We start from the raw sequence: 17,602 nt of genomic DNA on the forward strand, positions 1-17,602 counted from the left end.
TATTTATTTTTTTTAACTTTCTGAGAAAACTTGTATTTATTTTGTAACTGAAACTATGCGGGAAAATTGTACGAAAATTTCGAATTTTATGTTCGGGATTCCCTTATTTTTTTTTTAGGTGTAGAGTTTCGCAGCACAAGCAGTTTTAGTGTAACAAAGTAGTTGTAATAGGTCTCTTCAAATTCGCACCGATTTCTAATATACTTCCTTTCTTTTTGGAAATTGTAACAGGATCTTATCTAGTGTAATAAATCGCAATTATTTTGCGAACCCGGAGATTGTTCCTGTAAATTTTCTTTCCGGAAAGTGCACCAGAGACCGATCTATCCGATCAATCTCTATTCACTGTTCGATTTTCCTGAAATTTAGTATATATGTTGGTAGCCTTTATTTCCGGGAAGTGGAAGCATAACTTCTCACGCGCATACATAACTACACGTACTCTTTTTTAAACGGTTTTATTTAGCTTGACTCTGCGAGCGTTGGTTACAAATTTTGTAATCGAAATTTATGTAACTTCCCGATAAGCTACAAGTTGTGAACTTGGAATATAACTCAGGACCCGATGACAATGCAATAAAAAGAAGAAAAAACTACGCCAGGCGCATGGCTTGATGTATTTCAAAAAATTGTTTTTTTATACTCAGTTGAGCAGAGCTCACAGAGTATATTAAGTTTGATTGGATAAGGGTTGGTTGTACATATATAAAGGAATCGAGATAGATATAGACTTCCATATATCAAAATAATCAGGATCGAAAAAAAATTTGATTGAGCCATGTCCGTCCGTCCGTCCGTCCGCTAACACGATAACTTGAGTAAATTTTTAGATATCTTGATGAATTTTGGTTTTTCATTTAATTTGTCTAGGATACTTTTAACGCCATAAGTCGAACAAAAATTAACCAATCCTTTTGAAATTTGTTAACTGTTTTCTGTGAAAATGGGCGAAATCGGTTGATGTCACGCCCAGTTTTTATACACAGTCGTCCGTCTGTCCTTCCGCATGGCCGTTAACACGATAACTTGAGCAAAAATCGACATATCTTTAATGAACTTAGTTCACGTGCTTACTTGAACTCACTTTATCTTGGTATGAAAAATGAACGAAATTCGACTATGACCACGCCCACTTTTTCGATATCGAAAATTACGAAAAATGAAAAAATGCCATAATTCTATACCAAATACGAGAAAAGGGATGAAACATGGTAAGGTAATTGGATTGTTTTATTGATGCGAAATATAACTTTAGAAAAAACTATATAAAATGGTTATTAACATATACCTACCATATTAAGTAGAAGAAAACGAAAAAGTTCTGCAGGGCGAAATAAAAAAAGCTTAAAATCTTGGCAGGTATTACATATATAAATAAATTAGCGGTATCCAACAGATGATGTTCTGGGTCACCCTGGTCCACATTTTGGTCGATATCTGGAAAACGCCTTCACATATACAACTACCACCACTCCCTTTTAAAACCCCCATTAATACCTTTAATTTGATACCTATATCGTACAAACTCATTCTAGAGTCACCCCTGGTCCACCTTTATGGCGATATCTCGAAAAGGCGTCCACCTATAGAACTAAGGTCCATTTCCTTTTAAAATACTCATTAACACCTTTCATTTGATACCCATATCGTACAAACAAAGTCTAGAGTCACCCCTGGTCCACCTTTATTGCGATACCTCGAAAAGGAGTCCACCTATAGAACTAAGGCCCACTCCCTTTTGAAATAATCATTAACTCCTTTCGTTTGCTACCCATATTGCACAAACGAATTCTAGAGTCACCCCTGGCCCACCTTTATGGCGATATCTCGAAACGGCGTCCACCTATGGAACTAAGGATTACTCCCTTTTAAAATACTCATTAACATCTTTCTTTTGATACCCATATTGTACAAACAAATTCTAGGGTCACCCCTGCTCCACCTTTATGGCGATATCTCGAAACGGCGTCCACCTATGGAACTAAGGATTACTTCCTTTTAAAATACTCATTAATACCTTTCTTTTGATACCCATATTGTACAAACAAATTCTAGGGTTACCCCTGGTCCACCTTTATGGCGATATCTAGAAAATGCGACCACCTATACAACAACAACCACTCTCTTTTAAAACCCTCATTAATACCTTTAATTTGATAGCCATATCGCACAATCACATTCTAGAGTCACCCCTGGTCCATCTTTATGGCGATATTTCGAAACGGCGTCCACCTATAGAACTAAGGCCCACTCCTTTTAAAATACTTATTTACACCTTTCGTTTGATGCCCATATTGTACAAAAAAATTCTAGGGTCACCCCTGGTCCACCTTTATGGCGATATCTCGAAACGGCGTCTCCCTATGGAACTAAGGATTACTCCCTTTTAAAATACTCATTTTCACCTTTCGTTTGAAGCCCATATTGTACAAACGCATTCTAGAGTCAACCCTGATCAACCTTTATGGCTATATCCCTAAATGTCGTCCACCTATAGAAATATGGCCCACTCCCTCATAAAATACTCTTTAATGCCTTTCATTTGATACACATGTCATACAAACACATTCCATGGTTTCCTTCGGTTCATTTTCCTACATGGTTATTTTCCTTTATGTTGTCACCATAGCTCTCAACTGAGTATGTAATGTTCGGTTGCACCCGAACTTAACCTTCCTTACTTGTTTTTTGTTCAATTTGGCTCATATTTGGAACACATATTACATACAAAAATAAAAACTTCTCTATGAAAAAATTCCCGCTAGGTGCCGCGAGGATCGAGATATTCACAAAACTCGTACTTGTTGTCCGATTTGGCTAAAATTTGGAACAAGTATTACACACAGTCGGTAGAAGTGCATAGGTAGACAAGCGTACTTGGCACTGAGTCGAGTAAAGTATTTGGAAAGATTATGTATTGAGGAGTAAGGTTGTAACAAATTTTCAGGAAAGAGTCCTTTTAATAATGAGGCACTATATGAACTAGAAAAATAATAAGCAATTCAATAAAAACTAAAAACTTGAAAATAAAATGATTTTAAAAAGTTTCAAGTTAAACGGTTTTACTGAAAAGAATACTTAAAAAAAAAAAAAAATTTAATAAATGTAAGGCGCGATAACCTACGAAGAGATCTAAGGCCTAGCGTCTCTTCCAATTTGCGTTGTGCTCCTCATGATTTTCCCTACAAATTGGCCGGACGGGACCTACACAAATTTTATGCCGCCTCCGAATGGCATTTGCAAGGCAGATGAGTTTTTACTGAGAACTTTTCATGACAGAAATACACCCGGAGTGCTTGCCAAACACTGCCGAGGGGCGACCCCGCTTAGAAAAATTTTCTTCTAATTTAAAAACCTTATTTCTAAAGTTTTGATGTTGATTTGCTCGGGGTGTGTACCTAGGGCATACGGTGTGGTAGGGGAGCACGCTACCATCACAACACGGTGGCTGCATAGAATACGCAAAGAATACTTACACTAACTAAAAATAATACTAAAAGCAAGAAAATAATTAGGTAGATCCTAGGTAGTAGTCATCACACTCCTCATCAACCTAGGGCGTTGATCTGACAAATAAATAAAAGCGTTGGGCGCGTGAAATTTCTAAAAACGGTAGGCGTGGCGTAACCTGATTAATGTTACGTTGGTCTTACTTACTTATACATATATGAAAATATCATTTGTAAAGATATGAGCGGCTGAATATCAATAGAAATTTGACGCGATCAACGCTTTTATTTATTTGTCTGATCAACACCCTAGATTGATGAGAACAGCGATGACTAGTACCTAGGGTAAACCTAATTATTTTCTAGCTTTTAGTATTATTATTACTTAATGTAAATATCCTTTTCAATAAAACCGTTTAAATAACATTTTTTTTAATTACTTTATTTTAAACTTGTTCTCTGTTAGACTGAAAATAGTTGGCTAAAAATCTGCATATACTCAAAAATTTTCAAGTACCTTCAAATAAAAATTATATATATTATCAACCCAATTCTAAATATCCCCGCGGAATTTTGTTCTCGCGGATTTTTTTATTCCCGCGGAAAAATTCCTCCAATTCTTTTCTCCTAGGGAGAACAATAATTGGGGAATAGGAATTTCGAATTTTCGAAGTCGGCTGTTTTGTCAATTGAAATTTCGTGGCGCATTTCTCATTTTGTTTAAAAAATTTAAAAGTTTAATTATTGTTGCGAATTTGTTTGAAATTAAGAAATGAAGTATAAAAAATGCATAATATTGGATTTCATATGGTATTCACTGACTTGAGTAATAAATTGGTGCCACAGCAACATCAACAGCGGAGCATAAGAAGAAGAAGACGGCAGGATAACACAAATCCGCTGGAGTTGCCTGCTGCCATACAGCAAAGCAATTTTCTGGCGGCCCAGTCGAGTTGAATTCGTCTTTCGTCATATGCCAAAATCTATTTAAGCCTTTTTAAAAAATCCTTTGCAATTTCTGGATTGCTGCATCAAATACATCAAGAGCTCTTCCGTTGCTTATGATATACTTTTGGACTTAAAATAAAGAATATCGTGGTAGAATGTGCATATTTTAGCACAAATTTGTACAAATATGTGTTCTTTCTTAAAAGAACCAATTTTCTTTAATTATTTTGATGCATTCCCTTTAATTCAGGGATGCACCTTAACGTTAAGCTAATCGTTTATCAAAAAATTTCCACCATTTCTGTTGAAACACTTCGAAATATTATCGATAAAGAAATTATCAAGATAAATTGTATCTCGTTTTTAACCGAAACGAAAAGCTTTCGTTAACGTTAAAAACGTTAACAAACACGTGATAATTTATGTTTGAATTGTGCTGGCAATGCTATAGCCATGGTCGAGCCGTAAGGTGGTAACAGCGAGCGGACATACACACACAAACTCCATGTAATTTGTTTGTGTAATTCGTTGGTGGTAATGTCAAAAATACTCTGAGAAATGTTCGTACTGTCAAAATTCATGAGAAAAGTTGCAATCAGATTGGCTAATGCTTTCACCTTTAATGACTCCGCCATCAATCAGCTTTGCCAGCATAGTTTGAAATTAATAATCAACATAAACGATTTGATTTCGTTTTGATATGGCAGAAAACGAAACAAAATTATTTCGTTAATTTGACGTTCTTAACGTTAATAAACGAAACGAAATGACTTTGTTTCGTTTATTAACGTTAATTATCGTAACGAAATGATATTGGTTCGTTGGTTAAGCATGCCTGCTTTAATTTAACAAGTGAAAAAAACTCCTGTGAAATGGCAGAGTAATCTCCTTCTCCCTCACATTCATAATACCTACTTTTCTTCCATAACCGGTTTCCGCTTTTTCGAACATTGTTCAGATTATGAGGAAAGGGAGGAGTGAAAAAACTCACAAGGAATTTTTATTTAGAATACGAGGAATGAGAGAAGGGAAAAAATTCGTACTGAGTTTTGGTTTAGAATTGGGCTGTATATATACGAATTAAATAAATGTATATTTATTCCAAACCTCTTGAATTGATTTCGTTGCGCGCGTGAGCAATATTAGGAAAATTTGAAAAGCCAAGGCCGCAAAACCAACGACCAAATTTTTAAAAATGAATAAACAAATAAATTAAACAAATAATTCGAATTTTCTATTTACACACGCCATAAATTAGAACTCAACAGCATTAAACATATTTCAAAGTCATGAGTTGTCAGCATTTCGTTAGTCCGTCCAGCCACTCAGTTGAAGTGGCGACAATAATTGCCTTAAATAAGTGTCAAAATAAGAGCGGATATCAAATATTGTTGTTGTTTTTGCGCTTTGAAGTACTGCTATTTAATTGCCATTTGACGTGTATGGAAGCCAAATCAAATATTGGGTAATAAAATTTCGGACATAATTGACTTTTTTTATTATTTAATTGTTCTATTGCCTCTTATTCTGAATAAATAAATATTTATTTTATTTGTAGCATTTCGATTGTTGAGCAAACAACTTTTAAAATAATTTATTATTGTGGTAGCTTGCGGGTAAACAATTAATAAAAAACAAGTAAGGAAAATTAAGTTCGGGTGTAACCGAACATTACATACTCAGTTGAGAGCTATGGTGACAACATAAGGGAAAATAACCGTGTAGGAAAATGAACCGAGGGAAACCCTGGAATGTGTTTGTATGACATGTCTATCAAATGAAAGGCACTAAAGAGAATTTTATGAGGGAGTGGGCCATAGTTCTATAGGTGGACGCCATTTAGGGATATCGCCATAAAGGTGGATGAGGGTTGACTCTAGAATTTGTTTGTACGATATGGGTATCAAATTAAAGGTATTAATGAGGGTTTTAAAAGGGAGTGGTGGTAGTTGTATATGTGAAGGCGTTTTCCAGATATCGACCAAAATGTGGACCAGGGTGACCCAGAACATCATCTGTTGGATACCGCTAATTTATTTATATATATAATACCTGCCAAGATTTCAACGGTTTTTTATTTCGCACTGCAGATCTTTTTCATTTTCTTCTACTTAATATGGTAGGTGTCACAGCCATTTTACAAAGTTTTTTCTAAAGTTATATTTCGCGTCAATAAACCAATCCAATTACCATGTTTCATCCCTTTTTTCGTATTTGGTATAGAATTATGGCATTTTTTTCATTTTTCGTAATTTTCGATATCGAAAAAGTGGGCGCGGTCATAGTCGGAATTCGTTCATTTTTCATACCAAGATAAAGTGAGTTCAGATAAGTACGTGAACTAAGTTCAGTAAAGATATGTCGATTTTTGCTCAAGTTATCGTGTTAAGGGCCATGCGGAAGGACAGACGGACGGGTCGTGGCTTCAACCGATTTCGTCCATTTTCACAGAAAACAGTTAACGTCATAAAATCTATGCCCCTACCAAATTTCAAAAGGATTGGTAAATTTTTGTTCGACTTATGGCATTAAAAGTATCCTAGACAAATTAAATGAAAATGGGCGGAGCCACGCCCATTTTGAGATTTTCTTTTATTTTTATATTTTGTTGCACCATATCATTACTGGAGTTGAATGTTGACATAATTTACTTATATACTGTAAAGATATTAATTTTTTTGTTTAAATTTTACTTTAAAATTTTTTTTTTTAAAGTGGGCGTGGTCCTTCTCCGATTTTGCTAATTTTTATTAAGCGCACATATAGTAATAAGAGTAACGTTCCTGCCAAATATCATCATGATATCTTCAACGACTGCCAAATTACAGCTTGCAAAATTTTAAATTACCTTCTTTTAAAAGTGGGCGGTGCCACGCCCGTTGTCAAAAATTTTACTAATTTTCAATTCTGCGCCATAAGTTCAACCCACCTACCAAGTTTCATCGCTTTATCTGTCTTTGGTAATGAATTATCGCACTTTTTCGGTTTTTCGCAATTTTCGATATCGAAAAAGTGGGCGTGGTTATAGTCCGATATCGTTCATTTTAAATAGCGATCTAAGATGAGTGCTCAGGAACTTACGTACCAAATTTCATCAAGATACCTCAAAATTTACTCAAGTTATCGTGTTAACGGACGGACGGACGGACATGGCTCAATCAAATTTTTTTTCGATCCTGATTATTTTGATATATGGAAGTCTATATCTATCTCGATTCCTTTATACCTGTACAAGCAACCGTTATACAATCAAACTTAATATACTCTGTGAGCTCTGCTCAACTGAGTATAATAAAAGAAGAAGAAGTAATTTCGAAAAAAGTGGGCGATAAATAAAAAAATTTTTAAAATCATTGAAGGGTAAAAAATATTCACAATAAATTAATAGTAGAATAAGCAAATATTTAAACACGCTTGCAACACAAACTAAAAGTAAATAGGTGCGCAGTGTCTTCGACTCTATCGAAAACCTTATACCCTTAACGAAGTCGACTTGAAGCCATTAAATATTATAACACTACCCCATTGTGCACACAATTTTTTTATTGTACTGAAATATAAAACTTAAGTATGTTCCGCAAAAATGTTTATATCCCGGTCTCGAATCGAGCTCAAAGCCTAACAATAATTATTTTATCATTATTATTGTTATAATAAATGAAAAAATTTTAAATTAGAATAGAAGAAAGAAAAAATTTAATCAACTGCCAAAGCTCGTTGTATAGATCCGTTTCGGGAACTGCTAAGTTCCTTCATCGGCAACTTTTAGGCGCCTTTGCTATAACCATTCAGCTATCACAGCGGTTGTTTGTTTGTCTTCATTATCCTGTTTCTTACCAATCGATTTTCACAGCGCTGCGACATCTGTTGCAAAAACGATGTGATATGGATCTATACAACGAAATTTGGGAGTTGTCTATATTTTTTCTTTCTGCTATGGTATGGTTAGGTTAGGTAGTAGTGGCTGCCCCATGGGCACACATAGGCCAGTATCTGTTGGCCCGTTGTGGTACCACAGAAAGATACCATTAGCCCTCGTCTTCGAACCATTTCGAGGACTTGATAGAGCTACTAAGTCCCTTATATCATGCTCCCAGACCTGGCGTAGATCGGTCAGGGAGCTCCCAGACAGCATTGTCTGTGGCCACTTAACGCCGGGCAGTTGCAGATGAGGTGCATCACCGTTTCCTCTACCACGTCTTCTTTGCAACTTCTTCAGCATGGTCGGAAGGGCGCTCCTAGTCTTTCCGCATGCCTTCCGATGAGACAGTGCCCAGTCAGAACTCCTACAAGTGAGGAGATTTTGTCCTTGCTTAGGGTATAGACGTGACGGGATCTCTTAGTATCCCATATAGGCCATGGTTTCTTTGATATTCTACATCCCGGGGTTAGTAGCAATCTTTCGTTGGCTTGACTGTAGGTATACTCTTTTAGCATTAGCTTGCAAGTGGCAAAAGGCATACCTAGGCGTTCTTTGTCATAAAGAATCTGTCTGGTCGTACCCTGCCTAGCAAGTTCGTCTGCAGCGCAGTTTCCCTCTATGTCCCTGTGTCCCGGGACCCATGTGAGGTGTACACGGTTCTGTTGGGCCATCTCCTGAATAGATCGGCGACAGTTTAGTGTCAATTCGGAGTTCAATGAATAGGAACCAAGGGATTTTATTCGCACACCACTTCCTTCTATTCTTATTTAAATTTTTTTTTCATTTAAAGGAAAATTTATCATAACATTAATAATGATAAAATAATTAATTTTAGGCCTTGTGCTCGATTCTAACCCGCGATCTTACCAATCAGTTTGCCGAAATAACAACAAAAATATTTTCCTTCGACGAATAATAAACACGCTCTACAAGTCGCACATCATACCTGTCCTGACGTATTACTCCTAGCCATGAACAGAATCAAGAATGGATGAGAGGGCCCATGAAGTAGTCGAGAGAAAAGCTCTCCAGAGGATTTTCGGTCGCGTCCTTGATGCCGACTGCAATTATCGAAGAAGTCATAGTGATGAGCTGTATGACCTTTACGCAGATATGAAGATAGTGCAGCGAATAAGAGTCCAAAGGCTGCACTGGCTAGGTAGTATACCTCCCAATAAAGTACTTCAATCAACAGCGGTGAACCGTGGACGCAAAGGAAGTGGAGATCTGCAATGAGTTCAGGTTGATGAAGATTTAATCTCCCTTGCGCTCCGAAATGGCTTCAGCTATCGCAAAACAGGGATAGCTAGCGTCACTTATTACGAAAGGGCCTAATTGACTTGGGCGGTTAAGCGCGAGCTATTGATGATGATAAGAGATTTGGCAGCTGCTTTTATGCAACGGGCAGACGCGAAAAGTAGCGTTCGGTCTTTTTGCAAAATGAGTGCTACTGTGGCTCACGATTATATGTATGTCCCTACACTTCCAATCAGGCTGCTGAGTTTGCTTGTCCGAAAGGGGTTTACTCCACCAAGTCGACTTACTCACAAACCTTTAGCAATAATTATGATAAGAAAGAGAAAATGGCGTCGCAAGCCGGTGAAGAAGAAATCGCGAAAGGGATTATTCGGGCGCCTGGCACCCGAGGGAACAGTGCAGTCACTAAGGACGGTTAGAGATTTGTATGCCAGCCAGGTCATGGGCGCGTAAGAGAGTGGAGGTAGCTCAACTTAGCAATCAGATTTGCTAGAAATCTTCAATTCTGCAACAGGACTTTAATATGGCCGCAGGGAACTATACCAGATCTCCACAGGCAAGGCAGTAGGCACCGTTTCAAGGGGTCAATAAAGCAGTAAAACGAGGGGCATTAAAAGCCAATGTGGATATAATGTGCGGTGAAGTCGGAAAACGCGCTAAACCAGTTGTTATCTGCACCTCATAAAGATAAGTCTTAAGGGGAACAACTAAAATAAGCTAATAGCTGGGAAGATAGAAAGTAACCTAAAATCCTTGTAAGTTCCGGCACAAAGTGATAACAAGGCAAAGAGTCGGATATATTGAAGATGTATAAACAGCACAATGACACTGCGAGTCTTGCAGATAAACCCCTGCATAGTAAAGTTGCGTCACAAAAACTCCTCCCTACTCCTGAGGTGGGCTCGTTGGAAGTGACGCTGATACAGGAGCCAAGTCTCATATCTAGACGAGAGGTTAATGTACTCAGTGCGCGCGTAATCAGCGTTTATCACGCGAAGTCGGAGGGCAGTGTAAGTATTGCAGTCATTTATAGCCGGAAAGAGAAATGTTCCATATGCTGGCATCCTGCTACGTGGCTCTTACTGCAGAAGTCTAACCAGAACAGTTCAAATGTTGGCAAAACAGGACGCAACACTTGATGCATACACGGTTTGCGTCCCAATCTATCCACATGAGCTGCATATCGTAAATTATTCGGGAAAGATATGGAGTCAAATTTGTAGGCTTAAAATCTTTATGATCATATGTAAGTTGTATCATATTAAGCAAACAAAGTCGCTCCTAACTCTATGGAGAGATGAGAAGCTCTTGTTGAATTACGGTTTGTCAATGAAAGCAGGCGTAGAAAGTGCTGCCAGCAGAAAGTAATTTAAGTAGAGTTATTCGTTTGGTCTTCAGTGATACCATTTTAGCTTTTTTCAAGTTTTTTTGTCTCTTTTTATCTTGAAAACTTAAAGTTAGGTTTTAAGCATTTTTCAGATTTTTTTAGAAAGTTTTTAGCTCTTTAGATTAGCAGCTTTATGTAGATTCAATTTTTAAAACATTGAATCAATTTGGGCTAGATTTATAAAATTTGAGGGGCTAAGGAACAGATAGTGTTGGCATTATGGTATGCAGAAATAGAGGCGTATGGCAACATCAATCTGATATCATTTTCGTTCCGTGTATTTGCCACTCGATTCTATGACTGTTTCATCTGCTTCGAAACCGCTTCCGAGGGAAATTGAATTTTTGATTTCAGAAACATTTAACTGGGTTTCTAAGTCCACATGTAGACAAAAGCGCTATGCAATGATACATATAGGCTGCGTAAAACGACGGACTCGACCCGTTGCAAATCGCATCCACACGAATGGTATAAGTCCTTGTTTTTCTGTACTTATGTCAACAGGAATAATATTTATTTGAAAGATACCATTGTCTGTAAGACTTATAACTCATATAAGTTAAAACTTACGTAAGGAATTTTTATAAGCCATAAGGTAGAATATAACAACTTTATTATAAGGCTTATGAACCAACAAAAATCAGGCTTACTTACATAAGGCCTCATTAAAAGAAACTACTTGCTCTATTAGGACATTTTATATAAGGCTTATATATAGCTCATTTCAAATCTTTATCTAACCGGGGGTCACTCATCGGCAGTGGTTCGGCCAGCCCAGAAAGTGCCATGAAAATAATCTCTCCATAAATACATTTGCCAGATATCGTTTGGAGTCGGAGCAAAACACACACCAAAAACTTAAAAAACTGTTATCCCTTTTAAATTAGAAAAACCGATCGTACGCATCTGCTAACAATTTTTTTTTATTTTTTATCCTGTTAGGTCTTTTATGAAAAAAATTAATAAAACGCATAGAAATTTGCCTTAAACTTTTTGTTTTTTTTCTTAGCTTTAAACATTTTTATTTAGCCTTTTTAAGCTTTTTATTTTTGTCAATCTAGCTTTTTTTCTGAAAAAATTCTGGCAACACTGTTGGTTTTCAACACGAATACTATGTACATATTCAATGCAGGTGAGGTCTTTTATTACCAACAACTTCAACCTAATCTAACACTTTTTATACTCAGCTGAGCAGAGCTAACAGAGTATATTCATTTTGTTCGCATAACGGTAATCCGTAACGGCATAAACTAATCGAGATAGATATAGACTTCTATATATCAAAATGATCTGGGCAAAAAAAGAAATTCATTTAGCCATGTCTGGCAGTCCGTTTGTCTCTCCGTTAACACGATAACTTGAGTAAGTTGCGAGGTATCTTATTGAAATTTGGTATGTAAGTTCCTGCGTACTCATCTCAGATCGCTATTTAAAATGAACGAAATTGGACTACAACCACGCCCACTTTTTCGATATAGAAAATTTCGAAAAACTGAAAAAGTGCGATAATTCATTACTGAAGACGACTAAAGCGACGAAACTTGGTAGGTGGGTTGATCCTATGACGCAGAAAAGAAAATTAGTAAAATTTTGGACAACGGGCGTAGCACCGCCCACTTTTAAAAGAAGGTAATTTAAAAGTTTTGCAAGCTGTAATTTGGCAGTCGTTGAAGATATCATGATGAAATTTGGCAGGAACATTACTCCTATTACTATATGTGTGTTAAATAAAAATGAGCAAAATCGGATGACGAACACGGCCACTTAAACAAAAAAATTTTTAAGCCAAATTTTAACAAAAAATTTAATATCTTTACAGTATATAAGTAAATTATGTCAACATTCAACTCCAGTAATGATATGGTGCAACAAAATATAAAACAAAAGAAAATTTCAAAATGGGCGTGGCTCCGCCCTTTTTCATTTAATTTGCCTAGACTACTTTTAATGCCATAAGTCGAACAAAAATTTACGAATCCTTGTGAAATTTGGCAAGGGCATAGCTTCTATCCCGGTAACTGTTTTCTTGGAAAATGGACGAAATCGGTTGAAGCTACGCCCATTTTTTATACGCAGTCGACCGTCTGTCCTTTCGCTCGGCCGTTAACACGATAGCTTGAGCAAAAATAGATATATCTTTACTAAACTCAGTTAATGTGCTTATCTGAAGTCACTTTGTATTGGTATAAAAATTGGCCGTAATCCGACTATAACCACGCCCAATTTTTCGATATCGAAAATTACGAAAAATGAAAAAAAAATGCCATAATCCTATACCAAATATGAAGAAAGGGACGAAACATGGTAATTGGATTGGTTTATTGACGAAAAATATAACTTTAGAAAAAACTTTGTAAAATGAGTGTGACACCTACCATATTAAGTAGAAGAAAATGAAGTTCTGCAGTGCGAAATAAAAAACCCTTGAAATCTTGGCAGGAATACTGTTTGTCGTATTATATATAAATAAATTAGCGGTACCCGATAGATGATGTTCTGGATCACGCTGGTCCACATTTTGGTCGATATCTCGAAAACGCCTTCACATATACAACTAAGGGCCACTCCCTTTTAAAACCCTCATTAATACCTTTAATTTGGTACCCATATCGTACAAACACATTCTAGAGTTACCCCTGGTCCAGCTTTATGGCGATATCTCGAAAAGGCATCCACCTATAGAACTAAGCCCCACGCCCTTTCAAAATACTCATTAACACCTTTCATTTGATACCCATATCGTACAAACATATTCTAGAGTCACCCCTGGTCCACCTTTATGGCGATATTTCGAAAAGGCGACCACCTATAGAACTAAGGCCCACTCACCTTTTAAAATACTCATTAACACCTTTCATTTGATATCCATGTCATACAAACACATTCCAGGGTTACCCTAGGTTCATTTTCCTGCATTGTGATTTTCCCTTATTTTGCATCTAAAGCTCTTAGCTGAGTAATGTTCAGTTACACCCGAACTTAGCCTTCCTTACTTGTTCTTATCTATATTTCTATACACTTTTTATGTAATTAAATAAGTGGAGCAAAAATTTCGTGCCCTATGCCCAACTCTGGATGGTGATGAGGTGCCTACATACATAAAAAATTTGTTTTCATGTTTCGTTTTACGCTTTATATAAACACAAAAAATAACTCTGCTCAAATAATGGTCAACATTTGTGATATACTTTTTGCTTTTACCGCATAACCATCACCAATGGTAGCCAAAGTAGCGCGTCAACTTTTGTATCATTGTTTTTTCAACTTTTTGCGTTAATTTTTTTACTCTGTTAATATTTGTATATTCGTGAACACCAACAAACATACTATACAGCTATACAAATATTTAGTTAAATTTTTTTTGTTCCTTTGTTATGGTTGCGTGGGCCTAGTGCAAGTATCTATTTCAGTAGAACAAAATGGAAATGGATATCAAACAAGTAGCCGCAAACAGCAGCCGCAAAACCATAGAATTAAAAAAAAAAAAAAAAAAAACAACAACAACAAAGCGAATTCACTTTTAAGCTTCGATTAGAATTACGTCACCTTGAGTTGTGGTACTGAAGCAGTGGAAGACGTTGGCGCGTGTTGATTTTTATTACTACTCAAAGCATTCAGCATTATACTACATTAAGCTTATAACACAGTGCAACAAAAAAAGAAGGTATACGAGAATATAGAATGTAAGTAGAGAAAACTCATTGGTTAAGTAAGTGTATCTTTTAATTGCATGGTTAGGTTAGATTGAACTGGTCGGTCAATACAGACCTGACATATACTGAATGTGTCCATAGTGTTACCAGAATTTGTTGGACGAGCAAACGGAAGAAGCCCAATCAGGTGCCAGGACATATGTTATAAACTAACTCCATCCTCTTGGTTAATACTAGCAGTTTTCTAGGAGCCAGCTTAATTGCTGCTTCGAGATCTGGCAACTCTGCCGCCCCTTATAGCTGGATCCTTGACCTAGCGAGCGCAGAACATCAACACAAACGTGCTCAACCGTTTCTTCCTGCAGCTCGCACTTCCTATAATTGCTGTTACTGGCGAGTCTTAACTTATAAACATGTGACGCCGGAAAGAAGTGTACAGACAGTATGCCCATCGTGAGCTTTAAGTCTTCTCTCTTCAGAGATTTGAGCCACTTTGTGAGTCTAATATCGTAGGCTATTAATTGCATAAACTTAAACCTAGTTTACATATAACGAGATTGTCTTCATTTAGGTATCAACCCTTAATCGATAATTTTATAACTAAGTTTCTCATATTAATTTTCCTTTATATATGAGCGAAATCAGATAGCAAACTACGGAAAGTAAAGGAAAACAAAGGAAAAGAAAGAAAGAAAGGAGAGGAAAGGAAAGAATACAAGTAAAAACCGAAATCGAAACCGACATTGGACGACTTGGCTTCAATTTGTCATCTAAGTGTTAACGGTTTGTTGTCGATATGTTATCAGTTTGTTATCGAAGAGTTGTTAGGGAGGAGCTGTCCATTTATTAACGATGAGTTTTCATTGTTTGATGGGTGCGTTATCGACCAGGTATTAGTTATAGACATTTTATCGATTTATTATCAATAATTTATCGATATGCTATGGATTTACAATCGAAAAGTGATCGATTATTTATGCAACACCTCAAAATCAAACAAGTTATATATTTGCTTTTGGCGTATTATTGATTTGCTGTCGAAAAGTTAATGATTTGTTATCAAAAAGAAATGGATTTGTTATCGAAAAGTTGTCGAAGACTCGTCGGCTTACTAAAAAAGAGATACATTAAAAACTTGAAAATAAAATCGATGACATACATGTATGTTACCCGTCGATAACAAGCCGATAAGGAACCAATAAGAACCCGATGATCCGGCGGCAACTAGTCGATAGCAAACCAATAACTCGATGATAAAATTTACTATAGAAAATGAGCTGATAATAATGTAATAGCTTATCGGTATCGGTTGTTACCGATAAGATGCCGGAAAGCTCTTCTTAAACAGCCCGAAATTATTTGATTCTTGTAAAGTTATATCTGTTGTGATTTTACCTCCATTCCAGTGCGGGCTTTGGTTAACGTGAAAACATTAGTTTTTAAGACGTAAGCCTGGGCTCATATCGTGTTATGCGATCACGTATCGAAAACCAATTTCACTCAAAAGATAAATAAAAATGAGAACACATTATGAATTTCATAAGTACTGGAAGCCTTAATTTCACTAACTACCTCAATCCCGATCATTATTTCAGTGCTATTGCGATTTAGAAAATTCAATTTGATCACGGATCGGATAATACGCTACGGTCCCTGTATGCTTACACACCAAACATCACGGGGACTTGGTACTCACGACTTTGTTTAAGTAACGAATAAAAAAAATATTCTTTTAAGGTTTAAGCGCTTATTATTTTGTTAGCACGTTAGGTATACACAGCTAAGTCAATATTTAATACTACTAGAACATCGGCTTAAGATAAAAGTAAAGTATGAAGAACTGTCAATATTAAAGTCACTTTAACAAATATAATATACAAAAGAACTAACCATAAATGAGCAGTGAATATATAGGCAGCCCGCTCATCTTTTGTTACTAGGTTCATATCACTGGAATATTATGAAAGTTCTTTTTTCTTAGCCGTTCTAGAAGACGATAACAAAATCGGACCCCACTTATAAATAAAATAATTTAAACAATTTTTTTAAGTTAAACGGTTTTATTGAAAACAATACTTACGTGAAATAATAATAATACTAAAAGATAGAAAATAATTAGGTAGGCCTAGGTACTAGTCATCATGTTGTTGTTGTTGTTGTTGTAGCGATAAGGTTGCTCCCCGAAGGCTTTGGGGAGTGTTATCGATGTGATGGTCCTTTGGCGGATACAAATCCGGTACGCTCCGGTACCATATCACCATTAAGGTGCTAGCCCGACCATCTCGGGAACGATTTATGTGGCCACGTTAAACCTTCAGGCCATTCCCTCCCTCCCTACCCCCAAGTTTCATGAGGAGCTTGGGGTCGCCAGAGCCTCGTCTGTTAGTGAAACAGGATTCGCCGCGGATAGGTGAGGTTGACAATTGGGTTTGGAGAAGTTATATATTGCGCTGGCAACCTGAAAAGTTGCGCTACACAGCCCCTTGAATCTGGTATTTTAGTCGCCTTTTACGACAGGCATACCTACCGCGGGTATATTCTGATCCCCTAACCCGCTGGGGTTACTAGTCATCGTCCTCCTCATCAATCTAGGGCGTTGATCAGACAATTAAATAAAAGTGTTGGACGCGTCAAATTTCTATTGATAGTCATACATATATAAGACCAACTGAACCTTAATCAGGTTATGCTACGCCTCACAATTTTAGAAATTTCACGCGACCAACGCTTTTATTTAATTGTCTGATCAACGCCCTAGATTGATGAGGAGGGTGACGACTAGTACCTAGGACCTACCTAATTATTTTATAGCTTTTAGTATTATTATTATTTCATGTAAGTATTGTTTTCAATAAAACCGTTTAACTTAAAATTTTTTTTTAATATTTTTATTTTCAAGTTTTTAGTCTTTATTTAATTGCCTATTATTTATCATTCTATTTAGTTCATTTAGTGACTCATTATTACAAGGACTCTTTCCTGACAA

The 17,602-nt window shown here is 36.5% G+C and overlaps 1 protein-coding gene across 3 annotated transcripts in view; it reads right to left on the reverse strand.

Annotated features, from left to right (window-relative positions):
* Nucleotides 1-17,602, reverse strand: part of Ac13E (Adenylyl cyclase 13E) — a 367,921-nt gene that overhangs the window by 279,994 nt on the left and 70,325 nt on the right. The window lies entirely within an intron of this gene.

The sequence above is a fragment of the Eurosta solidaginis genome, chromosome 4, assembly GCF_040869045.1.
Source record: "Eurosta solidaginis isolate ZX-2024a chromosome 4, ASM4086904v1, whole genome shotgun sequence".
NCBI lineage: Eukaryota > Metazoa > Arthropoda > Insecta > Diptera > Tephritidae > Eurosta > Eurosta solidaginis.